At 42.2% G+C, this 27398-nt stretch overlaps 1 long non-coding RNA gene across 4 annotated transcripts in view; it reads left to right on the top strand.

The window, feature by feature from the left end:
* The first annotated feature begins 17836 nt into the window (after positions 1-17836).
* Positions 17837-27398, top strand: part of LOC110351679 (uncharacterized) — a 79736-nt gene continuing 70174 nt past the window's right edge. For all 4 annotated transcript variants that reach the window (XR_005265636.2, XR_005265637.2, XR_005265638.2 and 1 more), the window contains exons 1-2: positions 17837-17964; positions 22669-22832. This is a non-coding gene — a long non-coding RNA (uncharacterized lncRNA). The remainder of the gene's footprint in view (positions 17965-22668; positions 22833-27398) is intronic.

Genomic DNA, 27398 nt, shown 5'->3' with positions numbered 1-27398 from the left:
TATTTTTTATTTCCTTGTCAAATAAACATGTGCCTGTTCACTGCCGCTGTGCAGAACCCATCCAGTTGTGCTGTTGGGATTTGGTGGTATTTGAGGTCCAGCTGACACAGGATGCAGGAGAACGTGTCCTGTGCAGAGCTGTAGCAGGACCAAGAGGTGAAGTTGCACCAACTTCTGCATGGCCACATTTCATCACCATAGGGTGCTTTGGGTGGATGTAAAACTGATAACAAACTGATATTGGTCTGTTTGTTCTTTATACTGGCTGGCCCTGAGTGGGAGGTGAATATCAACTTCATCTACATAGATTAGGTTGGGATTTATGTTTTTTCTGGACACTTTTTGGGAGTGTTCAGCTCTGAAGTTTTGACTTGGGGTCTGTTTAATTGAAAATTTTAGGGGATTTGGCTTTTTGCTTTTATTCTTCTGTTGTTGTTGCTTTTCACTTTGTACAAAGCTAGCACACAGACAAATGTCATCAACTGCATGGAACCAGCATTTGAAACCGGCATTTTATTTGAAGTCATTATTTTCACTGCTCTCTGCAAAGCATTATCAGTGAAATAGTTTTGACATAGTTTTTTTTTTTTTTTTAGTTGTAGCCATTTGATGTGTTTTCCAGGTTTGGCATCTCTTAGCACAATGCATTACAGTATAATATCTTGCTTTTAGAAGTGTGGATGACTATAGATAAAGCATTATCTTGCTTTAAGAATACAGAAGTGTCTTTTATTCTCATTTTTATGACTAATATCCACTTTTGGCATAAGAACACCCGTGCGGTGTAAATCAAATGCTTTTAGATACTTAGGCTTTTCATCATTTTTAAAAATGTGGAAGTGTTGACATTTTCTGAAACCACCTTTAAAGTCTTTTTGGATGGCCCATTTATACTGCATCGTTTTTTAGGCTTTCATTTTAATCTTTCAGTCTGTCTGGTTTTATTGGTGTCACAGAGATTCTCAGAAACAGGAATTTCAGTTTCCTTTTGTCACTGTTACAAACAGACAAAATGATTTCAATACCTGACTGAAAAACATCAGACTTCACTAGGATTTTTTACCTTTCCGTGTAGAAGATGAAATAAGTGGAACCCTCTGGTCAGCTTTTTAGCAAGGCTGTTTTCACCCTGGACAGAGTCAGACAAAGGCATTCCCATTATTCCATTGCATAAGCTTCAAAGCATTTTAATGGTGTTGTTGCACTGAACTGGCATTAAATGCAAAGTCTTCTCTAATAAATGATTATTAAAATTTTAGTGCCCGGTTATGCATGTGTTTGGTCCACATTTGAAGGTTCTCAGTGGGGACTGATTGGCAGCCTGACGTCTGGTGCCTTTCTGCCACTGAAGCTGCCAGGGCAGTGTGGAGAGCAGGAGGCAGACATTTTTTACAGCTGTACACCCAGCTTTGTATCCTGCAGGCTCACGGACCATAAAAATCCTTGTTTAATAAGAGAAAAGCCATTTCCTGGGAATGCTTTACAGAGTGGCACTCAGTATATCAGTGGTTTCATTTTCAGAAAGTTGGCTGGGTAGGACATCCATAGAAATGGGTGCCCAGGAGGATATTCCACTTGCATGTGCACCTGGCTACATAGAGGACCCCACTGATTTTTGCTCTTCCTTTTTTATGAGAAAAAAAGGTCAGACTAGGTATTTTCATACAGAAACTCAGCAAGGGAATCTTCAAATACCTTTCCCAATGGAAAACAAATGATTTTACCTGTGTACTTGTATTAATGATGAACATTCGATGAGGTAGTGGCTCTTTTGGAAAATGAATTGGTGACAAATTATGGCATATCTGGAGGTACTTACTAAACCAATCACACTGAAAGAAAAAGCAGTTTTGTGTCACTTGGAGGGGGCAGGTTCAGTTCAGTTAGGCAGGTTAGTAAAGGAGGAAGGTGTTGTAACTCACAAGATCCAGCTGATAAAACCAGCGGTCTCATTGTCCGGATTTAGCCAGTCCCTGGCCTAGTTAATTCCCATGGGAAACCCTGATCCTGCAAGAAGAGAGTGCAGCCACACGAATCAAGTGTGTTTCCCCCTTTTTAGCAATTACCGTCATTTATTTGTCTCATTTGAAAGAAAAATTGTGATTTGGGGTAAGCTTTTTCCTTATTGTGTAAATAGCATTCCTCTCCCAGCACGCCAAACCTGAACCAGGACATCAAGATCCAAACTTGCTTTTCTTGCTGATGGTGCTGGCAGTCATTATCAGTGCTTTTGAGTACTTCCAATGATATAAATACTGCTTGGGAGCTCTTTGCAACTGCAGACCACAGCCCTATGAAGACCTAATAGCTGAATTTCTAACTGCACCATTCATAAAGGGGTGGTTATTGATCGGTAACAATAAGTAGGTCTTCTTTGGGACATAGCCCATGAAGGCACACGTTTTTTTGGACTCTGTTCTACCTAGACATATCCCAGATGTGTTCCTTTTTGCTTGGCAGTCACTGCATCCCTCAAATAACTGTGATAATAGCAACATTCCAGTTACTGATGGTGCACAACAACTTTCCAATACACAACAATTTCTTGCTTTAAAAGAAGGGGACCCAGGTATGGTTTTTTGTTTGCTGCCTCACTAGGAGGATTGTCTTACCTACACCTCTTTAAAAGAGGGTAACAGAAAGCAATACATACACAGACTATATTTTTGCTTCTGATTGCCAGCAGGTAACAGCAAGATGCTGGTTTCATTTCTACTACACTTTTAAAATTTATTATTTAAACCTGGATAGTATGCCAAAATTCTCTCTCTCTCTCAAGTGAAGTATATGTAGGGGAAAATTGAAGTTTTCTGCTGAGTTATTTCTTGCCAAGCTTTTTCAGCTGCAGGATATAGTGAAGGCCAAATTGTCTGAAACATATTAGGACTGTCAGTATAATCAAGGGGAACTGTAGTGTGATAAAGTTATGAATCTATGCTGTAGCACCCTTATGTAATGGATATCTATATACATATATGTGTTTATTATGCCAGGGTACTGTGGCATAGCTCCATATTTTCTTTCAAGCGCAATTGGTCTTGATTGCTGTATATGTGTTATGTACACACACGGGAGGGAGAGAAAGAGAAATCTCCTCCCCCTACTTACTTTTATTCTTTGAAGGCAGCATCTGCTCATGATGGTATGGCAACAGGCAGATGTTCTAAAGCTGGGTTTAACTGTAACATAAATTGAGATTTCACCAATTCCTTGATATTTGGATATGGCACTTTCAAAACACTGTGTATTTTGAATTTAAGAAAGAATAAATTCTTTTATTTCAACTCAGATTTTAGCCCTAGTAGTGTTCTTTTTTTTTTTTTTTTTTTTTTTTTAAATGACGAAACCCTTCGTCAGGAGCCATGTTTTTTGCTATAGCCACACTTCCCATTGGAAATGAGAGCTGTGACTAGGGTCATTTATTCAGGGCTCTGGTTGTGCAACCACATTTGGCTGGTATGTGCAACACACCATCATTCTTACAGTAATTCCCATCAGGATTTATAGGGAGGTTTTTGTTAGTTATTATATTGTGAAGAAGATACGGCTTCATTCAAATAAAACATGCAACAAAGCCCACAGCCAAATCAGCTTTTATGGCAACGATTTAAAAGGTCCTTTTGTACGGTAAAACATGTCAGGAAATGCTTGCCTGAGTTGGAAAGTCCAACCTACATTGCTTGGTCTTGCACCACTGGCGGGGGAGATGGTGACAAGACTAAACATAAAGGGGTCACAGGAGGATGTTGCCTGCATTACATCACCTTCTCTTACCCAGTGGGAATCTTCCTGCTGGGATGGTACAAGCAGCAGGCAAGGTACAAGCAGGCTGTGCAAGGGGCAGTTTCCCACCAGGTGGGGCTCAATGCTTCAACAAGCATTGGCCAGGTGAGATCTATCTGCGTGCCCTCCTTGGCTTGCCAGCCACCTGCTTTGAGAGAAGCACATCCTGGGCCTTGATGGGATGCAGATGGTGAGCAGCTCTTTCTGGAGGACAGTCTGCTGGTGAAGGGTGTGCTCTGGCCCAAGGAGAACATGCACTCCCCTCTGTAGTGAAGCGGGGTTGAAAAACTCCCCTCTTTTTATCTTGAGGTTTGTGACACTCTTGGGTTATGAGGTTTAGCTCAAAAAGCAAGCCAGATTGTTTAATTGTAAAGCTGAAGGTCTTTTCCAGGATTGCCAAGCTGTATAGGTCTGTGCAATTTCGTACTGTATATCTACGTGGTACACGTGGTGAGATTCAGCTGGGCGTGGGCTCCAAAGCAATATTTCATCTCTTATTGATAATTATTTGTCATAGACAGATGAAGGAAACAACTCCCATCCCAAAAAAACCTTGTTGGCTTTTCATGACGGGAGATAATTTGTCCATAGTTAAACAGAAGATATTTATAGAGACATTAACCGGGTGTACAAAATACTTCAGAAGTTTGTTTAAAAGTGATTGAAATCAGCTGTTACTGAACCAAAAAAACAACCACACAAGCTAAGTCTACAGCCCTTGGTCTGTCTGTTGTCTGTTAGTGTAGTGCTTTCTTCCAGCAACAGTACCAATGAGGGCAGTAATATCAATCTCCCGTCTTTCATTGGTGGGTATTAATAATTCAAGGATTAAACTCATCATCGAAAAAGGGTGATTTTGGTGGGTTTTAATGAAAACCTGCTCTAGGAGTTATATTAAAATATTGCTGTGTTTGAAAAATCAAGCACTGAAGCATCAGGAGAACCAAAGTGTCCCCCAGGCAGAGCCCTCTTTTCTGGCAGCTTGAAAACCCAGCCAAAAGTGCATGGTATGGGAGGCAATGGAGAGCTCTGCCTGGCAGAGTCCCTGAAGGTCAAATTCTGGGTCTGAAGCTGCTGGGCTCTGCAGCCCCTCAGCAAAGCCATCAAATCATTATTCATTATAGGGAAACAAATATTTCTTCCACATCTATTCGGAGTGCAGAGAGGGCAATTAAACTACTCTTAGTTAAAGAAAATACTCAACATGAAGAATTTAAGCTCAGACCCTTAAATTTTGCCAACGTTTTCAAAAGCTTTTTAGCTTTTGAAAACTGTTTTGAGAACTGTATGGTGTAGAGAGTGGCAATCTCAGTTTCTAGCTACTGAACCTATTGCATTAAGATCAAATTAGGAAAATGATGGAGTCAGTGCGAACCTCCATCTAGCCCTGGTGGCTGCCCCACACAAGCCATAATTGCTTTTGTTCTTGTACCCCTTCTTTTACCCCTCAGCAAATTATGGGCCCTAGTACAAAGGCGTGTTTTGTACAGGCTGAATGAGAAGAGCAAAAAATGTCATTAGGGTAATGAATGGAACCTGCCTCATGTGGAAAAGAGCTTTCCAGATGATGTGCTGCTCACCGAAGGCAGCTACGCTCCACTGGTGCCCTTCCTCCAGGCCACTTCTAGAGCATATGCTTAAACAGAAGCATTGCTTTGACTCCTATAAAGTACTAAAACAGATCACTGATTTCAGGGAACTAATCACTTGGCACTAAGTTGGTGATTTTTTTTCTTTCCTTTTTTTTTTTTTTCTTCCTTCTATTCTGTTTCACTTTTTTTTTTTTCCAATTTTCTTTATTTTTGCTTTTTTTTTTTTTTAATTTTCTTTGTTTTTCTTACATTACGTATTTGTCATTACTTAAATGACAATTTAAGAATATTTAAACACCCTAAGACACCCCTCTTACAGCATCCTCATTTAAGAGATACCAGCAGCAGAGCCAGCCATCTCCAGCCCTGCCAAGTACCTGAGCAGCTCAGAGCTGTGCTCTTCCTTGGCGTATTCCTGGTGGGAACATCACAGCCTTGACCTCTGCTGAAGGTGTCTGTATCGTTCCTTGTCTCTGATGGTGGCTAGATTCCAGGGGACATACTTCCTTGATGAATAGCGTGCAAAATGCATTCATAACAAAAAATGCCAAAGATGCCTTTAAAACATTTTGATGCAAGACGTCTGAGTATGGGGTAAAAAGAAAAACTTCCCCATTTTTAATCTCAGAGTCAGAAGTTTATTGCTGATGTTTACACAGATGCCATAGAGCTGGAGCCACTGCACATCTGGGGAGTAGGCGGCTAAATCTCCCTTTCAGTTTTGTACTGGAAACATGGTCAGGGGAGGTTGCCTGACAGCATGAATAAATCAACATGTTGTCCACAGGAAACAAGGAGATAGCTGGAATGAAGCATAAATAATGTAAGACTAACATGGAGAGATTATTTCATACCTTTTTCAGAGGGCTGTGGTGAATGGTTTGCTGGAAAAATTCTTAGAGAGCTGCTCTAAGTGCGCTGTTAAGAATGATCTCTTCATCTTCATGCAGAGGGGTGGGTTAGGAGGATTCCTCGTGGCCACAGACAGAGAGGGAAAGGAAGAAGCAGGAGACACAAGACCATGCAGAGAGATCTTGTGATATGTTTTGTCCCATCTTTGGTTAGGGGGGTGAAAGAACAAAGACTTCTTGTTTTCAGCAACATGAATAAAAGATGTTATCTTTTCCACAAAACCTCCCAGATTATAAGAATGAAGAAGTACGCTATTTTTTATTCATAAGTTCATCTGTTTATTTGTAAAATAGTTCCCACGTCGTATCTTTGACAAGGGCAGAGTTGCTAAAACTCGCTGAGTCAGAACACTTGAAAACCTATTCCAGCATTTGTCTTCTCTGTGGAGCCATGTCCCTCCTCTGCTTGCTTACACTCGGACCTTGAAGGCAAAGCACCAGCCCGAGGGCAGTGAAAGCCATTTCAGCAATGAAAACTCTGCTCTTGTCAACACAGCAGATGGCTTGATGCTGCCAGAGGTGCTGCTGAGGTGCTGTCTCAGCTCATGGCCTTGCAGCTGCAGCTTGCCAGGAGTGTCAGGAGGCCTCAGCCCAGGAAAATAGTGACGGGGGAGTGCAGGGCCCTGTTGTGTCCTAGGGAGCTGCAGTGGGTCCCAGGAAATCAAACCGTTCAAACGATCAGATCTTGGTCCTTGATGAGCCAGATGAGGTCCTGGTGTTACCACTTTGTGAATACGCTGCAAGGCAGCAGCACAGAGGTGCTAGAGGAAGAGCTAAACCACCAAGAAATGCTACTGCAGGAACTAACAACTCAAATCTGAATTTCAATGACTTCCCTTTGGATTAGGGGCATACAGTGAGGTCCTGGGTGAAATGATTAGAGCAGAAATAAGCTGAGTTTTCTGAAGCACTAGAATTTTAGAAGCCTGTTAAAATGGAAAGCATATGCACAGACCAAGGGGGAATGCGTGGAAGATCCTGGTACAGGTACAAGGTCTGTATGAGGACTTCTGCTGCTGTCAAAGTCTCTGCTTTCCAGTTTGTGTGTTTGAGGCTATTTTCTGACTTAGCCTTTGCCTTCCAGAAAACATCAGAGTAGTCAGGAGCAACGTCTTGTTCTACAAATATTGCCAAGGGAAGGAAGAAGCATTTCTTCTCAAGATCACATGCTCCTTTGAGAAACCCACTGAGTCTTTTCCTCCTCCAAAAGCATCTTCAGTTCTTACCTAGGCTGTCTGGCTGCTGTTGCTCATGCCAAAACCTTTGTGTGGCTTAAAACCATAGTGCTCCAGCTTTCCCAGACAGGTTGCTAATTGTCCCGTTGTACTCCTGAAGGCTTGAGAGACCTGGCTGGGAAAGAGGCTCTGTCCTGAACATGACTATCCCAGGAAAGAGGTTCCAAGGGCATTCAGTACTCAAATGCTTCTCATGGGTAGCATAATTATTTAACTGCAGGGTCTTAGGTTACTGTACCAGTCCACCATTCTCTCAAGGTTTTTTTTGTTGTTGTTGTTCTTGTATCTTAATGCTGCCCTTAAGCCATATGTGGTAGCATCTGGGTCCAATATTAGAAGCTTTGAGGCACAACAAAGTCAAGACAGAAGCAGTCATAACAGATTTTTCAAATTCCAGAAATGTTTTGGTGCATTCTGGTGACCAGAGAAATGTTCTCCTATTTTCACTAAGTGTGTGCAGCTTATCCAGGATCCTGTAAAATCCCCAGATGAACTTTCTGTCATGGCATAACACTACGAAACTCTGCACAACCATACGGCTGGAAATTTGGCCAGTTGTGCACAGTCTCATTTTGCTTTTCATGCTGGAAATTCCCTCCTTTCTGATTACAATTCCCTGAATTTTATTTTATTTTTTTCAAAGATATCATCAAGTAATAATTTAAATGCAATAAAAGATGGTTAGCGAGGCCTGTCATGTAGTAACTGGTAGATATTCCAAAGTGAACTCTGTGTCCTACTACCTGCTGTGACCACAGCCTTTTCTGTTGACTCGGTCCCTGTGCTATAGGCTTTCCCCTATCTATGTTACTTGCTTTTAAATCCCATAATGGAAAAACAACTGCATGAACTACAGTACCCAGGGTAACACCCTTGTGTGGTACAGGCTACGATTTTTTCAATGACTTTGTTTACTTCTCTTTGTCAAACCCTAGGTGGTCTCTGATGTCTTTGTTCTTGGCCAAATAAATGATGTCCCAGAGATCTTAGAACAATTTTTAATGGCCTGTAAGACAACTTTCCCCATTGCAATTACTAAATGATGAGGTGGTTGTTTAATGAGCCTCTTCTCTCTGTATCAGTCTTTGCTGCACTGATCCCATACAATTGATAATATCTGAGATAGGGACAATTCCTAAACAAAAAATATTTTCAAATTACAGTGAAGGCATTTGTTTAATATCCACCCCATGCTATACTGAGCCAAACTGAATTTAAAATGTGGGAGCTAAAGACTCTGTCCTGGAATATTCTGTCTCCTTTTTGTCTTTTTCTTAAGTGTTTTTTAGAGTTGACATTTTCAAGACGGAATCTCTTTTCTGTTCATCTCCCCAGAAATTTACGTGGGCTGGATAACAAACTAAGAGAAATAAGCCTCTTTTAGCAAACAGTGTCCTTAATCTGGCAGATGTTTTCCTTATTTGAGATGAGACAATCACATCTCTTCTTCCTGGATCTTTGTAGGTTACAAGAAGATTGTGAAATCCATGTCCTAACAAAGTTCACTGGTGTGTTCAATTCATTGGTGAGGACTTTTGACTAGGGTCTTTAGTTTCTTCGTGGATCTTATGCCTCTTAAATCTACTTGCTGCAGCTCATCTCACCCACAGGGCTAGCGTATGCACAGAGAAGCCCAGCAGACAGGCAGGCTGGGGTTGACTTTGTGATGAAGACAAAAGCAAAGAGACCAGGAGAAGCATGAGCTCAGGAGCAGAGCAAGGACGTGCTGAGCATTGAACCTGAAGCTCAGGTTATTAGCCCACATATTGTGGTCATGGTGGTGACAAACAGTGGGGGTCAAGCAAGCACAGAGGCATTTGAGCTGAATTACAGAGGGAAAATTACAACAAAGAGACAGGGTTTGGGCAGACAAAAAGCTCAGGAAGACTGTTTTGCTCACTGCTGGCTGTGAGGCATTGTCTTGCACAGGATTGCTCCTTGTGTTGAAGGTAGAGGAATAGCTGCCTGAGGAATCAGTCACTCCAACAAGACTCATGTTAGCAACTTCCATACTGGCATAAAAGCTCCTGGCCTCTTCCATTTCTTGGAAAATCTGATCCTCAGTAGTTAGGCTGCTGGTCATGCCACTGATTTGCTTTGCTCCTTGAGTTTGGAAAGCTCATCTGTGACATGCCTCCCTGCCTTAATTTTGTTCTAATATGAAGGTTTACAGGTTTCTAGATATAGATTTAGTTCCCTTTTGAAGCATCCCCAGCCTTTGTTTTGAAATTTGTTTTACTTCCTTTGGGTACCCTTTCTTGCTAAATGCTTCTGCTGTTTGGTTTGTCTTCATTCCATTACAGCCTCTCCTTGAAAATTAGTTCTTGCACTTTTATTATTTTTTGTTCTGTTCTACAGAACAGCCAACATTTGTTTGAATGTCGTTTCATTGCCAACAAAAATAGATGATGGAATCAGGTATTTCTTTGGTGAAATCTCCTTATTTTTAATGAGCCTGCAAAGCACACTGGTTTAAACAGAAGTGAAGTCCAACAGTAGACACTTGTTTCTTTTCTTACAGTCCCAAGCCATGTTTTCTAGCACCTATCCCAGAAAATGCTGTGGTAGCTTAGTCCCAGTGTCAAGCACCAGTGACTTTGTGCCTGTGCCTGTGTGCTGGATGATCGCTTTCTCTCTCATGGTGCTTCTCTTGGTGATGTGCCACCCTGTTAATGCCCATCCCCTACATCCACTTGCTTCAAATCTGGGAGCAGCTTTTCCTGTGTCCTTATATTGCCTTGAGGATACTTGCTCAAGTACTTGGTCAGCTATCTGACTTGATGTCAAGAGGCTATAGCTGTCTTCAACTTCCTGAAGCCTAAATAAATGGAATGTGAAAAAGAAGTGATTCTTCTCCTGTACATGCTCACAGCTTCTGGGATCTGCAAACCAAACTGTCCCAGCTGAGACAAGGCTTTGGGGAATCAGACCCTCCACACCCATGGAAGGTAAAACTCAGCAAGAGTCCCGCCTGATTCGGAATTTCGGCAGCACCAATTTTTCAACTGTGGTACAAGCTGATGTACCTACCCACAGGCAGGTGGGGACCTGAATTCATGTTTTTACTGAGGTAAAGTCAGACTCTCAATTGTGTTCTGGGTTAAAAACACTATTTGTGGTTTGATACAGTTCATATGAGATAATGACCATAATCCTGATGATGAATTTGCTTCTGGTGTTTTCTACGCTGGTGTTGACAGTACTGCTCTTTCCTGAGAAAAGAACAATAACCATACTTTGTATTAATTTGCTTTGAGATATTAGGCCACAGCTAATAATTCTGCTCTCCCTAGGCTTTGTTTTCTTTAGAAAATGGTTTAAAGATTGCTTGGTACTCTTGTTCATTTGTTTGGCCAGACTCCAGCAAAACAAAGTCTAGAAGCTACAGTAATTAAAACAGTTCTTACTGAAAGCTATCAGGCTATGAGGCATATCAGTGTTTTCAACTCTGAACTTCCTTCCTGAGGACATTATATGTTTTAATGAAAAAGAACATGGTTTCTTCAGCAGGTTTTTTTTCTCATCATGAACCACTAAGATAAGGTCTTTCGCATATGTTGTATATCAGAGAAGCACTCAAATGGTTAAGAGTAAACCAGAACATTTCAGTCAGCCTGTTTCATTTTGACAATTTCTTTATTTCTTCTGCAAAGGGGGGTGGAGGAGGGGGAATAACTGACATTGGCTGCAGGCCCTGCCAAAATAGACATTTGTTTTCCATTAGCTGCACATAGCCTTTCTTAAGGGCTTACTATGAATTGAGACACAGCTCTGGGCATAGATCTGGTTTATGTAAGGAATTTTTGATAAGGATATGTAAACTTCACACTCAGAAGTTTACTGTCTCTTCCTCTAATTCAACGTGGATTATCTCTGCTTAACACCCAAGGGCTCTGAGTCTGTCCCTCCCAGGACGAAGTGTCCCAGAACAGGAGACAGGGATGGAGTTAGGTGGCACTATGCCTTTGGAAGTCCTACATCACTCATATTAAAAATAATGGGTTATTTAAGCCTTTGGTGTCATTCTCTGGGCTTAAAGATGCAGTCCATCTGGGCTGGAGTGGGTGCTGTAGAGAAAAAGATAATTCCTCAGCTGATCTGTTTAGTAATCCAGAGCAAGTGGAAGAGGAAAATGTTCCAGACATTCTTTATTTTTAGCTGAAGTGTGAACTAAAAGCAGTCCTTTGGCCAGTCCCTTCCCAGCAACTCAGTGTATGTACAAGTAACTTCTTTTGTAATGGGGTTTTCACAAGTTCCATGTGGAAGAAGCGGCTCGTGGCCATATGGACACCAGAGAACTTGAGAAAGAGCTATTATTTGTACTTTTAGATTGAAAAAAGCTTTGTAAATAAAACTCACCGCAGACTTCAGCAGCTACATTTTCTGTGGTGCTGAGCAGCACAAGTGCCATGAGAGGTCACTGCACCTGAAAAATAAGGTCATTGATTACTTGGATAGCACAAAACCCAGTATAGAGCGCAACAAGAGAGAGCAAAATGCAGCAGCTCATCACAACCAGAACCCCTGAATGACAGCAAATCGCCAGAAAGCTGAAGCACAAAAATATCTCATCGGCCCACAGGATCCTGGGCTGTATCCTGTTCCCCATCATGAAGAGCTGGAGGAAACAGATGGTGTTTCCAGCCTCTTCTGGAGCTCAGTGGGCTTGGACGCCCTTCAGATGAAGAAGGAGCCAGCATATCCCTTTTGAGAAAGCCCATGGGAGGCTCCTGCTTGTGTCTGGAGGAAAGTGGATGGTTGGGCAAAGCTTCCCCAGCCACATCCTGCTGGTGGTGGTAGACCTGGCCAAGGAGAAGACAGGGAGAAATGCCAGGAAGGAACTGAGTGCACCTGACACAGTGAGAGGCCAGGGGCCTTGTATTTGAAAGGTCACAAGAGATGTGATCAAAACTGGACAGAGATAGGCAATGAAGGAATTGTGTCAGACTCCTGAGGCATGAGCACAGGATACAATCAGGCGGGAATTTGAGGTAGTCAACATGCTTGGCAGGACATCCTACTTTTGTGATGTCCCCAGGCTGGAGGTTAGCAACAGAGGTCAGCTCTACCAGGCATGGCCTTCAGAGCAAAATCTGCGTTGTTTCTGTCCATGGGGTCTATAGTGATTTTAGTTTTGTATTGGAAGAAAATGCCCTGCTACCTTCAGCAGAGGCTCTTCTGTGAGCAGTGGCTTATGGGCAGCCCTCGAGAGTCTCCTTTTGCAGAGCATGATGGAAACTCTTTGGTTGGAATAGGTGTTAATTATTTTCCAGTCTTGCACAACAGACAGAAGTAAGACATAAATGACCTCTGTGATGACAGAAGAGCTGAAATGGGGAAATCTCTACCTATAAAAGTGAAAACTTCAGCAAGCTGTAGCTCATGTTTCATTTTGGCTGGCATGGTTTGATACAGGAAATGCTGCCCAGATGAGGTTCTTTACTGTACAAAATTTTGATGAAGCTAATATTTGACATGCTCATGCCATATGTGGTATAGAGAATGTGGTAAGTTAGTGCAATCACTGTATATCATTGTAGTGGCTCCCAAAGCAAGGGAGATTCCACCCCAGATGATATTTTGATGACCTCTCATTGTTCCTTTGTTTTTAATTTATTATTTTAAATAGTCACCACAGTATGCAAACAAAGATGTTCCCTCACATATCTTACAACACAGAATTAAATGAGAAATTTAACTCATCAGAAAAGATTCAGGTTGAAAAACTAATCAACAGTCATGTTTGATACATGTAACTAAAATACAACAGAAATACAAGAAGCTTTTCATGTGTTGGAACAATCTCCAGTGTCTCAGTAAAAGGAATGGATTCTGGGAGCATAAAACCAATCTATCCTCTATAGGGAATTCAGTCCCATGGAACAACATAGTGAGTATCTCAGCATATTGTGTCTCTCTTGACTAGACATATGGAGAGGGAAGATATTTCAGAGACAAGATCTGACAAGAATAATTTGACATAAAAGCCTTGAATATGCCTACTTGTTCAAAAGCAGTTAAAAAGATGTTTGCTAAACAATAGCGAATGCTTCTTTGGGGATCCAAACAGGAACAAATCCTCCTCATTTTATTGAGAGAGAGTATTTTAAGGGATATTCTGTTTTCTGTTGTCAACTATAAAATTATTGCCAAAATAGGCAATGTATAAAAATTCTCTAGTATTTGAGTACTTGTAGCTTAAGGAATTTTATTTTGTCATTCAATTTTTTATTTTTTTTTATTTTTGGCAAATTATGTTAGAATGTATAGACTATAGACCTTTTTTTTTTTTCTCCTCCTACATTCAGTAGCAAAGACTCTCTACTGCTTTCCAGGCCAGTAACTGAGATAAAATAGTCCAAATGAGATCATGAAGTTTTTAACCTATGCTTTCTTTTTCTTTTTTCATTTCTAAGCACATATGTTTCCTTTCCTAAAACATGTTCTTTTTAAATAACTGATGCCAACTCAACTTCTGGCCAAAAGGTAGATAGCAAAGCTTATTTCAAGAGCTTTCCTGCTTTTTTTTTTTTTTTTCCAGACTTAAGTCTTGCATTGAGACCACAGAAAAATGTATGCTGTATTGTGTTAGTGCCTGCGACGACTTCATTTCTACAAACATGGGTTTAGTTCAAGTGTTAGTTTCACTCAGCCCTCAGCTGTGCCCATATGCCCACAAGGTGCAGTTTCACCAGTGCCCTGGCTGTTTCATCCTGGTCCCTCTTTATCCCCACTGCTCTGCCAAGCAGCCACCTGGGCATCTTGCTGTTGGGTTTATCTGACCCCTAGGGAGTCCAGACACATGGATTTACCTTTAGCAGATGGGTGAGGGAACATCTATGATTTCCTCAGCCTCTGCAGAGGGCTATCTCCTACCTGAGGCTAACCCTTGGCAATGGTGGGTCTGGGTAATGAAGAACGTACTAGACCTGGAGGCTGGCAGGGGATCCTGCCACAGTGATTTTTTTTTTTTTTCTTTTGGTTTTGCCTTTGTGGGGCTGGCTGGCTGGCTGAGCCACAATTTTGCATGTTGTGGCGAAAGAGACTTTTGAAGAGACAAGCCACAAGGGGCTGGTGCTCATTTCTGTGAGCTGTAAATTCTGCAGAGCATCTCAGTGCGATGGAGTCACATCTAGGTCCTCACTGCCTCTAAGGCATCACAACATAGCCTAGAGGCCCTCGATACCTGACAGAGTCGGAGGGAGTCCAGGTGGCCCCACCGAGGTCTGTCTGTGTGAGGGCACTCCTGGGAAGGGCCCTTAGATCCTCACATGCTGCAGTTTCCCTTGGCCAGCAGAGAAGGTGCAGCTCCCCATGAGCTTATCTGCCCAGCCGTGTAGACATAACCTCAATGTTTAAATTTGCGTCTAATCTGACCTGGCTCCAGTGAACAACTGTGTCTTGTGCAAACATACTTCCTAGCTCAGGGCTCTGAGCATTGTGTCCCAGCTCCAGCATGAGGGGCCAACTGTTTGCTACAAGGTCTGGCCCTGTCACGGGGCCATCCTGTGTTCCCCAGTCCCCGTGGTGCTGTGAAGAGTGGGCTGAAGGTCTGGGCTCACATCTTGCCAGCAGTCTCTGTGTGAGGCCCTAAAATGACAGCATAAAAAGGGTTTTATAGCAGCCAGCAGTCAGGTGTTTCTGGATGTTAAGACACAGACCTGGTTTGGGATTCAGAAGAGCTGGGAGCTGGCCCCTAACCCATTGGCTTCCTTCCTCCCTCACTTGATGACACCTGCAGTGATGCTGGGCAGATGGTACAGCCACGTGCATGTCCTTCCTGGCAGTTTCTTGCTGGGAAGCCTGATTCCAAGAGCTGTCTGTCTCCATGGAAAGCGTGATCGAGCTCGTACTTTCTGATACAGGTGGTGAAAGGGTGGTGAAAGCCCTGGCAGGATGGGACTTCTCCCCTCTTGGTCACCAAGAGGTGGGAAGTGCAGGAGGGAGGGAGTGCTGTCTGAGGGTGGTTTTGGTAAGCAGCAGCCCAGAACACCTGCAAAACGGGATAATGATCAAGAGAATAGGGAAAGGGAGGCAGCTAAGGGGAACTGGTGGAGAGAAAGGAGACATTCAGGAAGTCTGGAGAGAAACAGAATTAAAAAATTTCAAGACCACAGGCAGATGGACTGGTGCAAAAATTTCTGGAGGCCAGAGCACTAATTTACCTGAAGCTGCTGCTTTCTTCAGAGCAGCAACATCTCCTTGGACTGTGTCCATAGCCAGTATCAAGCATGGGGTAGGCCAACCAAACCAAAATGTTTGTAGCTCCCTGCTTGTCTTGCACAGTGAAGCATGCAGTGATATTTTGTCATCCTCCACGTAACCCTTCAAACAAACTCTGTGGCAGTGCCAACTGGCACTAAGGGGCTGAAGGTGCACTTGGACACCCAGCAGGAACCTGGGCTGCAGCCTTCTTGAGGGCTGTGACTGTTGGAAAGGGACCACCGAGCAATTGCCATCAGAAGGTGAGCACTGTCCCCTGTTGCACAGATAGTCTCTCTTCTCCCATGGATGTCTGAACATATTTCTGTTCATCTGTCTCTGAACAGAAAGAAGGAGAGGCCTGTTTGTCCCACTCACCCGTCACCCATGCATACGGTCTGTGTGTGGATCACCTGCAGTGTCTGATAAAGGTACAGAGTACAAGGAGATGCTATTCCTAAAAGAAGTGCAGGCCTTCACTGGGAACTGTGGTAGGAGTTTGTATTACTGCCAAATGAAGTCCCATCTGCAAGGAGAGAAACTGGGATATTCCTGAGATACTCCTGTTGAGATGTGGTGGGACAAGGAATGACAGTGCTTTCAGGAATCAGTGGAGATCCAAGGGAAGGAAAGGGCACATGAAACATCTGAAGATCTGCAAAAATAGTTTAGCCTAGTGCTGAAGCTGAGACCTTCACAGGTTGGATTAAAGGAGATTTGGGTTTTAGAGGCTCCCCAGAAAGATCTGATAAAATACTTCCAGGCATAGCTGGATAAATGGAAAGTGAATTTGTGACACCTCTGGCCTAGAATAGCAGGTTGGACTGATGAGGTGATCAGCAGCCTGACTGCCATGGACAGGAAGCTTTTTTCCAAAATAAGATCAAGTTGGCTCTGGCCAACTTGAAGCTTGTCGGCCGATGGGAGCAAGGACTGAAAGAGCTGAAATGTCAGCTCCACACCTAGAGAGTAAAAGACCAAAGTAGAAATCCTTTGTGTGGACATGGAATCCAGCCAGTCGGAGGACTTGGGTAAGATGTAAAACTTCCTACACTATTTATAACTCCCCAATCTGCAGAGGGAAGAATTCAGATGGTTACAGCCCATAACTCCCTAACAGGTTAATTTAACTTCAGTGCTGGAGCTCAGATGAATGTGTAGGAGGATGCTGATTTTCATGCAACCAGCGTGATTCATCGAAGGCGCCTACAGGAGATTAGGGCTCTGCAGATGTGACCTCAACTCTCCAAAGAGAAGCAGAGTTTGCCAGAACCTGGACAGGCTTTTGAGCTCACTGCTCTGGGAGAGACTGCCTGGGAGTGAAAACCTCAGAGGCTCGAGGTGACTGCTTGCTCAGTTTGATTTTTGAAAAGACAGCATGAATTTTCTTGTACTTTCTGAAATGACACCTGCTTTCTGCAGGAAATGACCATATTCTGAGCCTTCATTCTGGTTCGGAAGGAAGACTTAAAAGATTTCTGGAATTTCTGAGAAAATAGAAATATCATTCCTCCTGCTACAAGACTGTCCTTACAGCACTCAGCCAAGCTCTTGATTTGCTGTTGAAATTAATGGCAGTAGCAGAACTGGGGTTTTTTCCTATTTGGCATTCCAGACATGGACCATTTTCCAAGGTGTGCTGTGGTTACTACAGCAGTCATTTGCCTACAGCAATGAGCCACCACAGTTGTCTGTTATAAACCTGTCATCACTGAGGCAATCTTGTGAACTGTCATTCCTCTGCAGGTGTATTTGCACTTGCATCTTAGGAATTGTTTTCTTGCTGATTATATTTATTTATTTATTTATCCTGAAATGGTGGAAAAGGAATGTAATCATGAGTGGTAGCTGTAGCCATTCTGGGGCAAAGTCCCTACAGCCAGTTTTCAATACTTGAGAGAACACATGACTGCAGGAGACACCCCACTTCCAAATGCTGCATATCATCAACTAGCCCCTTTCACTTGCATTTCCCTAATGCTGAGCAACATTGAAAGGACAGGGGGGAGCTTCGTCCAGCAAGCAGCTGGACCCCATTGGAAATCACTCAGCCCACAGCCATGTACCAGAGGGATTTAATTAACAATGATGGGGGCTATAAAAGGCAGATGCCAGCTGCTAGCTGGGGCTACAAAGAGAAAGTAATTTGGAAGGATGAGGTTGTATGTTTGTTTAAATTTTTTAATTTGTTTTTTAGAAGATGGTGTTCTGGGTTGAGGAGCTATGAGATGGAGTGTGCAGGTGAGTGTTTATAACATGAGAATAGGACTGCCTTGTCAGGAATGAGTATGCTGCTTAAACACCTTTTGAAGAGAGAATAGGAACAATGAGTCTGAGGTGGAGGCTAGAGGTGGAAAGCAGCTGAGTGCCCAGGGAGATGACTTGATGGTACCCTGCTGTAGGGAGGCCAGTCCCAGATCTGGGTGTGGATGTAAGTATGTGAGAAGTTCTGTGTGATGTGATTCTCCTGCACTAAGGGAATTGCTTGGAGAAATGCTAAAAAAAGGCAATACTGAGGGTGTTGGTGTTACTTAAAGTGTAAAGAAGTGTTAGTGACGTTGTGCTGTGTAGCTCTGGCTTCTTTGTCTTTCCAGAGCTTACAGCAGTGGCAGCAATAAGGAGATAAAGATATTCTGTCACTGTGAGCTGTCCAGAGCAGTGATAACAAAAAGCTGATACTGGTTTTCTCCTTTGTGCTGAAGCTGAAATAACATATTGGAGGAAAAATAAAAAGTCTGAGTGATCTAGTGGTCTTTAGGAATCACTGTAATTGTTAACAAAGTTTTGGAAAACCATTTTGCTTTGTAGACTCAGCATAGGGCTAAACCAAAACACTGTCTATCCAAGTGCTGTGCTTGTCTTGGCTTTCAGAAGTTCTTATGCTGGCAGCTGAGCTTGCTGTTGAAATGTGAGACCAAAAGGAGAGCAGCTATGTTTGGGGGCAAAGAGAAACCCTGAAATACTCTGTGGTACAGAGGGTTGCTTGCTTGCTTCCAGGAACTCTAACTGATCACAAAGCCAAGAACAGTAACACAAAACAAGAACATCTGCTGATGGGCATGAGTGCATCAGGCATGTGAGCTTTCAGTAACACCTGTGCAGCAGACAGAAGTTGCTGATTTGTGACTGGAGGACTGCATACACTTTTGTTATGTCCAGCTAACAGTGGCAATGAGACCCCTTGCTAAGCTGTGGCAGCATTCTCAGGGCAAGAGTCTAGATAGGGACTGATTTTTTTTTTTTTTAATCTTTTAAAATCTGAGGTTTTTGTTGTCAGGTTCTGGGACTCCTTTGCTTCCTGTTTCATCCTTGAGCTACTTCCATCTCAGTTTCTTGCATCATCTTATTTTTATTTTTTATATTGTGTTTCTGTTGAAATCTTACTAATATTTCTATAAGTGACCTTAAAATTAAGAGTATGATAACTTCTCTTGTTCTCAGTCTTGGATGAAAGAAGTGAATCTTTAACATAAGAAACAGTTATTGTGAATCAAGGTTCTTTGTTCTTGAAGAGAAGAAATGTTCTTCGCTTCTTCAAGTTTCTGTGCTGTGGCCTTCTAGGGTCAAAATCCCATGTAGGAATGGCCGAGGACATTGAGATCTGCAGCAGGGTGTTGTGAACAGTTGGATCACAGGAACAGTCTGAGGGTGCTCAGCATCTCTGATGTTTTACAGATGTTAGATATTACAGGCTGCTAGAGCTGGTACTAGAGGAAGAAGGAAACTGTCCTGTTGATGAGGCTTGCTTTTTTAAAGTAAAATTACATAAACTATTTTTTTCACACAGAACTGTTTCTGTCTAGGTTGCTGACCAAGATCTGAATTTGTCCATGTTAAATTTCCAATCTATAGGAATCTTGATGAGAGTAATTGTTTCAGACTGCATTTTAATTCATCTTGTACCTCCCACATTAGTATCAAAGGCTTGTAGTTATCCAGAATATGATGCAGAAACTCATTTTCCAGAAAAGCTGCATATTCTCATACAGATTAAGAACCCAGCCCATTGTCAACCTGTGTGTTCAACCCTCCTCTCAAGCCATCGCAGTTCCTGTCCCTTGTACCAGCTGGGAGATGAGCCCTTGGCACTGCCTGAGCATGGGGCTCAACAAACAAACACAGGAAAAAAGCAAAGCACCCAAACTGTTAACAAAATGCAGTTCCTAGCAGCAGTTCTGTGTGTGGTTATTTGAACTGTTTGGTTAACAGGTAACAAGGCATGAGGATTGTGTTGGTTTTTTTGGTTACATGGATTAGAATGGGCTCATGCAGCTTAGACCAAAGTAGGCTGTGAGATAGTTAATAGGGCCTAACGGGCATTTGAAGCTGACTTTCATCTTTTCAGTCTGGAAGCTCTCCCTAGGTGCCTGCAAGCTTCTGGTGTGCTGTTGAACCAAGCAAAGATGACTCAAGCATCAGAACTTTCTTTAGCTGTTTTTGGTGCAAGGCTCAACAGCTTGTGCTACCTGGCTGTGCTGTGGTGGAGGGCCTATTGCCCAAGTCTTCCTGACTGACTGATCATCCAGGCTGATACTCTTATCTGAAGAGGAAAAACATATGAAGTAGTGAAGAAATACAGAAGTGTGGTCTGTCTCTTATTCTGTTCTTCCAGTACACAGGAAGAGTAGCCTGGTTTCAGACTACTAGCCCATCCAGGCTGTCCATGTCTGTCTCCCACATTTGCCTTGTAGCATGAGAGCGTCACGTCTTCAAATTCCTTTCCCTCTGATCAGCTATGCTCCAGTCTATCCCTGGCTGCTCTGGAAAGCCCCAGGGCATGGAAAGTGAATGCTGTGCCTTGAGAAGTTTTGGGTAGACATCCTCTGTTTAAGTTAAGTTGGGAATAGGCCCTGCAGCAAATTTCTTCTTGACTGGGAGGGAAGCTGCCAGGAATATCAACTACGGAAATTGCTGCATGACACAGCATCTCCTTTGCTCATCCTGCAGTCACTGGAGAACGCAGGAAGGGTCCTAAGTACAAGGAAGTAGGTTTTGAGATGTGTTCAAATAATTGTCACATGGTGTTAGTGGTTGCAGATGCAGACAGGCAACAGATTCATGTTGTAGGCTTTAGCTGCCTGATACCCTGACAAATGTGGAGCTACCCACGCCTGGAGAATCACTGCCCTGGCTGTTTGGTTGACTTTTTTTTTTTTTTTTAATGCTTTCCTATTCTGGGACTTCTGTGCAGCTGGTACCCATTTCATAACTAATATGTGAGGTGGAGGGGAGAAGTTCTCTGTTCTGTCAAACTCCCACAGCCCATAAGAACAGGTTTAAAGGATATGTGAGCAAGTCAAGTAGTGCTGGAAACTGCAGGAAGTGTTGTTAGTGCCTACACAGATCCCTGCTTGGAGGAACCCACTGTCACCAGATGGATATCTTCTGGTGCTAGAGAGCAACACCTCCCCTCTGCTGTCATTAGCTCTTGTGGTTGGAGGCTGAGCTCTGGAAATGGAGGGGAGGATGAACTCACAGCATTGCAGTCCAGGACTTTATACAAGTGAACTCTGAAATAATCCAAGTGTATCCTTCCCAATTAACCAGCGGTGAACTGGAACGTATGAATTTGGATCAGATTTGGGTGGCAACCATAGTTAATATTAATTAAATTTGTATGCTAAAAGCCATTTGGAGCTGCCTAAGGAAAGTTGACAAATATGTGTCTTGGTGAGATGTCTTTCCTAGCACACTTCAGTGTGAGATCTGTTAGCCTCTCATTCATGAGGCATATTGATACAGAAGCTTTCCTTCAGGGTAGCAGTGCATTATATCCCTATGGCTGTTAGTACTATGAACTTCCCCAGGCAGGGGGAATACATAATACTTTAATGATCAGCAATTTCTCTTGGCACTGAGAGCATGTAGCTCAACGCAGGTGTTTTGTATGTGCGGACTATACTGTTTCCTCTTAACCTGTTTAAAAACTTGTGTGCATAACTTTTTGGCTTAGAAACAGAGGAAAAAATCATACCAAGGACAACTTCAGCATAGGCTATAACATTCTGCTTTCCTATAGTATGTGTTTTGGCCAACATACTTCAATGTTCTGAACCAAATGAACACATTCACATTAAATGCTCTGGAGAGTTTCTCTGTAATAAGAGGAAGATAATGTCTCAGTCTCAGCCATGATTTTTTTTTCCAAATTACTTTTTCCAGTCCATAGAGATACTTTCTAGGTAATAGAATTGCAAGTTGTTTAGCTTGTCCTTACTAATTTTTTTGTTAATTTTGGGCAATAAAGTATGTCAAGGCCAGGTGAGGAGTTATTTCAGGACCAGCCTCATTATGCCCTTATAGACATCCAAACAGGGTAAGAAATTATGCATGTAGATGTCCTGGGACAGATTTGTCCTCTAGTTATTAGTGCTAGGTTATTGTGTAGATGTCTTTCTGTGGAGGGATGAGACTTTGCCTTGTTTGAGAGCATAGCCATGGAATAGTAATACTTTACTCAGCATCTATGAACCCTGAGATTGTGGACAGGATGGTCTGACTTGCTTGTAGGACCTAAGGGTACCTCTGTGCTATATTCAGTGTCTGACAAGTTAGGCTGGAAATACAGAGCCAGCTGAGAGAATCTGATACAGGACCTTTCATCCTCAGGAGAGTGTCCTGAAAGCTCATGTGAGCTGTACACAGCTGTTTGGCTCTGCTCTTGGTTGTATGATAAGGGATGTACAGGCCCTTTGTAAAATGGCCCTTAAAGAAAACCTCTGATCAGTGAAAAGTAACGGTTTTAGTTGTTTTTACAAAACTGAGTGTGTATATCCAATTTATTTGAAATCACAGAAGAGGTAATTCCAGGATCCCAATCTTCTATCATAGTAACTATTCTTCTATTTTCTTTCCTATTTTTGGCATGGACCACATAGATTTCCATAGCATCTGGCAAGCAGTTTCCAATGAAATAAGAACTATAAAGTGCCTTATTTCCCTTAGGAACTTGCATGCTAATTAAACCGGTACTACTACAGCTGATCTGAGCCAGATGAAATCAAAGCCTCAAGTCTACACACCTTAAATTTGAATGGCTTCAATTCTCATGGACTGGATCAATTTGAAGGCTTCAGAAAGCAGCTGCAGCTTCTTGGAAGCTATAAAAGGTGAGGAAAAATGATTTACACCTGCTGAACAAGCCACAAACTGAATTGTAGTTGGCCAGCTGTCATCCATTTTTGAAGCTGGCTTCAAAGCACTGTACTGTATTTTACCCATCTCCTTGCTCATTTTTAAGATGAGTTTATGTATTATGAGTTTATCCTCCTTACTATCACAATAGTAATGCTATGTTCTGATCATCATGATCTTTAGGATGCGTTTCTCTTAGAGCTGCAAACAATTGGCAGCAGAGACTTCTGGATGTTACCAAGCAAGGTCACATCTCTTATCTAAGAGCAGTTAGCATCCTTCTTTAACTGTGTTCAGAATTTCTCACAAGCCTATGATCTTTGGGTTTTGATCTGTAACTCTAGTAGATAAAGTCTGCACAAATTTGGGAGAAATAAAACCTCTGTAAGTGAAGCTTGATTAGCAACTGCTCCACAAGCTCCTCTAACCACATCTGGACACCATTTGGTCCTGAAAAGCAGATGTGCTTGTTGCTTCTTGTTGCAGCTGTAATGTAGTGATGGTGCAGAGTGACCAGCAGAACTGAGATCAGAGTTCATATCATCAGCATGACAAGAATCAAATACTTTGGGTGGGGTGGTTAGGGCAGAGTTGTCCAAGCAAAACGTAATAAGTTGCCGAGCTGAAAATGCTGAAATGATTGTCTATTGGGGTACCATAATGTTTTGCTGCTACTATTCCCATGTGTATGTAGGAAAAATTCATATAATGTTCTCTACATTTGCAGTAACTTTTGAAAGCCTTGAGAGGATTGACTTTTGGGACTCATGCACGGTCTATTTTCTGAATATTGCCTCCTTTTGAAAGGACAGAAATTTTAACTTATAACATGGGACAGTCAATAATGGATCTGCATTTTAATTTGATATTAAATGAAAGAAACAAGAAAAAGCAAGAAAAGGGCTCAGGGAACAAGAAATATAAGTTATTCTAGCAATGTGCACTGAGACATGGCCCTTCTTAGGGAGATCTGCAGAAACTTGACTTCTGCACAAGCTGAATATAAACCAGGCTGGAAATGCTCTGTCATTTTCTGTATGAAAGTGAATCATGGCATTGTGCTTTTGACTGTTTTCAAGAACTGACAAAAGCAGAGGTTTGAAGGTGATCTCCTCAGTCTTGCATCCTTTTCCTTGTTTGTATAAAACATCTTCACTTTTGTGCCTTTTTCTTATTTGTAAAATGATAGCCATGAGCACTTGTACTTTCTGCAGAGTAAAGATGTTCTGATGTATTGAAAACCATAGTATTCTTGAGGCCTGAGGTGACAATGCCAAAAGTCCATATTATTCAATGGACATTGCATATCCTCATCCCTGGACATAGCTAATTACTGACTTATAGCTGTTATGCTGTTTCTGCTTCCAGAGAGTAAGTCATGGCTTCAGAGGACAGGAAATATCTCATGGGGGCTTTTCAGGCAAGCAAAACTTAATCTTATGTAGTGTCTTTAATCTTAATCTTTGCCAGACAATGGCAAAGAAGGAATCACCATAATCTTCCAGGGCATTAAGGCAGTCTCTGTACAACCAATGACATTCAGACAGGATGTCAAACAGCATGGAGGTTCTGCAATGAAGGGCATTAATAAGCATCCCCTGCAAATTTTATCTGTAACAGCATTCTCAACTAAGCAGTACTATACATGTATTACTGCTTAATAGTACTGAATTGATTAAATAGGTGATCTTCTGACAGTATGGATTTTGTTGCATTTTCCCACACTAGATTCTAGGATTATGCTTGGCTTTCCAAAAGATAAGGTAATATTTCTTAAGTTGCAAGCATCTATAAGTGAGATCTATTTCTCTAAGGACTGGTTCTTCTCAAGCTGTCTGCTTGGGTTTCCATCCCTTGGAAAAGGGGGATGTGCCACTCAGACCCTTTCCATTCCTGCCTTCCTCATGGCTTATGGCTAGGACATGGTGTGATGTCTGTTAAGGGCTCCTGGAAGAGAAGGACACTTTCATTTTGAAGTGAGTATTTAGAAGAGCTGGTTGCAATGTGACCAATAAAAAATGCTAATTATGATAGCTTCCTCTGAGACTCCTCCAAACATCTTGTACAAACCTCATCAAAAGCTAGAATTATGGAGCTGCAGTTCACTTTCCTGGGGGCAAAGCAGAATCATAGTATTCGTTTGCTTAGTCACAAGAATCAAAGCAAAATACTCAAAGCAGAATGTGGTAAGAAATAAAAACAACAACAACAAAAAGTTATTAACTTGTTAATTGCTGTGAATTGTAGGAATGAAACTGATGAGCCACACAGATCAGTCATGCAATGTTATGAAACATGTCAAGGAACTGATTAAATGTGTATATCCTTTGTACTTAAGAATGATTTCTGGAAGTTCCTGACCCTAATCATGGGATGTTGGCAGCTTAAGCATCGTGTGTCTGAGATCTAAATATAGTGAGCATGAATCTCTCCTGGATCAGTATCTAGAGATCAGACGTGACAAAGGACCTGCTGTGAGTTGGGATACTCCTGCCTCCTCCTTCTATCCAGTGCATTGTGAATTACTTATTCAACACCACTTAATCATTAATTACTTGATTGTTTTGAAAGCATGTTTATATTGATGATTACAGCTGTCTTCATATCTAGCCAACCCATAAACTTATCTGTTCTCAGATGCAGCCTGTTAAGTTTTAACATGTGGTTGCCCTGCATGGGGAGACACCAACACTCTTTTCTGTGCAATCACACCATCAGTCAAGGACCGTGCACTTCCTCGCTGTGTGAGGAAATGTCCCCTGGAGTGAGCTGACAATTTTCCAACAGGCTCCCCACTGCCATTATGATGCAGAAGCAGAGTTCCTGCTGGGGCCTCCTCCAGCTGAGCCATACTTTCACAGTAGACCCCTGCACCCGAAATACGAGGCACTCCAGGAACAGCAGGCTAAGTCAGACTAAAAAAACTGATTTAGCTTTGTATAGTTCTCTTAGACATAGCTGTCGTCCCTAAGTAAAGGATGGTGGGGAGAAGCCTTTCAGTTGTGAGTTAGGTGGCTGTACACCAGCACTGAGGGGAAATACCTAAATTGAGTCATAAAGCTCTTCCCACATGGGAGATGACAAATACAGTACCTTAGTACCCTATTTAACACTATAGAGAAAATTTAATATTTCTTTTTTTTTTCCCTGGATGAACTTATTACTGACTAAATTGAAATCAAGTGGGTTTGCATGGTAATTAGTGTGTAGGGGACAGATTGTCCTGCCTCTTCCATGGCAGGATGGCTATGGAGTAACTGCATGCAGCTGAAGCACTCCAGGCCAGCTGGTAGTGCTCTCAGGCAAGAGGTACTCATGACTGGATACAGGATGCTATAGTTAATAGAGAATGAAAGCAACAAGAAATCCTTGTCCTCTCTGAATGTGTGGTCTCTTGGGGTACATAGCTAAGAAATACTGGACTCCTGCTTATCACTTCTGAGTGCAATGAGTATTTGAACAACTTTGGAATATGCTTCTGCCAAAGCTGTAGAAGCACTCCCTACAAAAGCAGCTCTAAAACAAACTGTATGCCTGTCTGAAGTAGGGGAATTTCCAACATGCTGTGTTTCTGTCCAGAGTTTCTGGAATTCTTGTATAAATTAGGTTTATTTTTCAGCAGGAAGACTCATAAAACTTACTCCTTTACAGGCACTGCTACTGAGTGCTCTAGCTGGATAACTTTTATTTTTTTTCAAGCCAGGTGAAAGTTGAGCCCTATGAATATCAAGAAAGACCAAAACAATAAATAGCCTTCAGAAAGAAGAAACCCTTGTAACTATATGAGCCAGGTACTGGCTGCCTGGAGAGCAAGCTGGGTATGAGCTGTAGAGTTTATTGCAGCAAAGAAGTACAACAGCATCCTGGGCTGCGTTAACAGCAGCATAGCCTGATCACACTTGTTCAGTCAAATCTGGATATTTCATCTAGTTTTGCTTTACATTCTACCTCCCCAAGCAACACAAGAAAGACTTCAATAAGCAGGAACAAGTTTGGGGTAAGCCACCAAGCTGACTGAGCAAGAGCCCTTCTCCTGTGAGGAGAGACTGATGGATGAGGGCAATGCTTCTGTGTCAGTTTCATTTGGCTATTTTGCCACATCTTTGGATGATGGACCTAAGGCCTTCTGATGTGGTATACAACTGTACTTATATTGGTGGCAGGTTGCTGCCTCAGCTGACAGATAACCTGACAACCTAGCTAGCCCATCCCAAAGAATAAATATGTACTCTTGCAGTTCAACAGCTGGGAGAATCTTTTTTCAGAGAATATATATATAAATGTACATATACACACTGCAGACTACATATACATGTATATACACGCACACCTCTTGGAAGCAGCTAAGGTATAGTTTTGGCAGAACCAACAATATTTTCCCCCTCTGATGTGAAAAGCTCAATGTGCTCAAAGTTCTACAGCCTAAATGGTTTAAATGCGCAATAAAAAAAATGTTAACTCAGAGAAGCAAAAAGTTTCAGTTTTTTGGAAGGCAAAAACTGCTGTTAAATTAGCTTCAATAACAGCAATTGTCATTTGTC

This window comes from Anas platyrhynchos, chromosome 4, assembly GCF_047663525.1.
Source record: "Anas platyrhynchos isolate ZD024472 breed Pekin duck chromosome 4, IASCAAS_PekinDuck_T2T, whole genome shotgun sequence".
NCBI lineage: Eukaryota > Metazoa > Chordata > Aves > Anseriformes > Anatidae > Anas > Anas platyrhynchos.
This window is presented reverse-complemented; position numbering and strand designations above follow the sequence as displayed.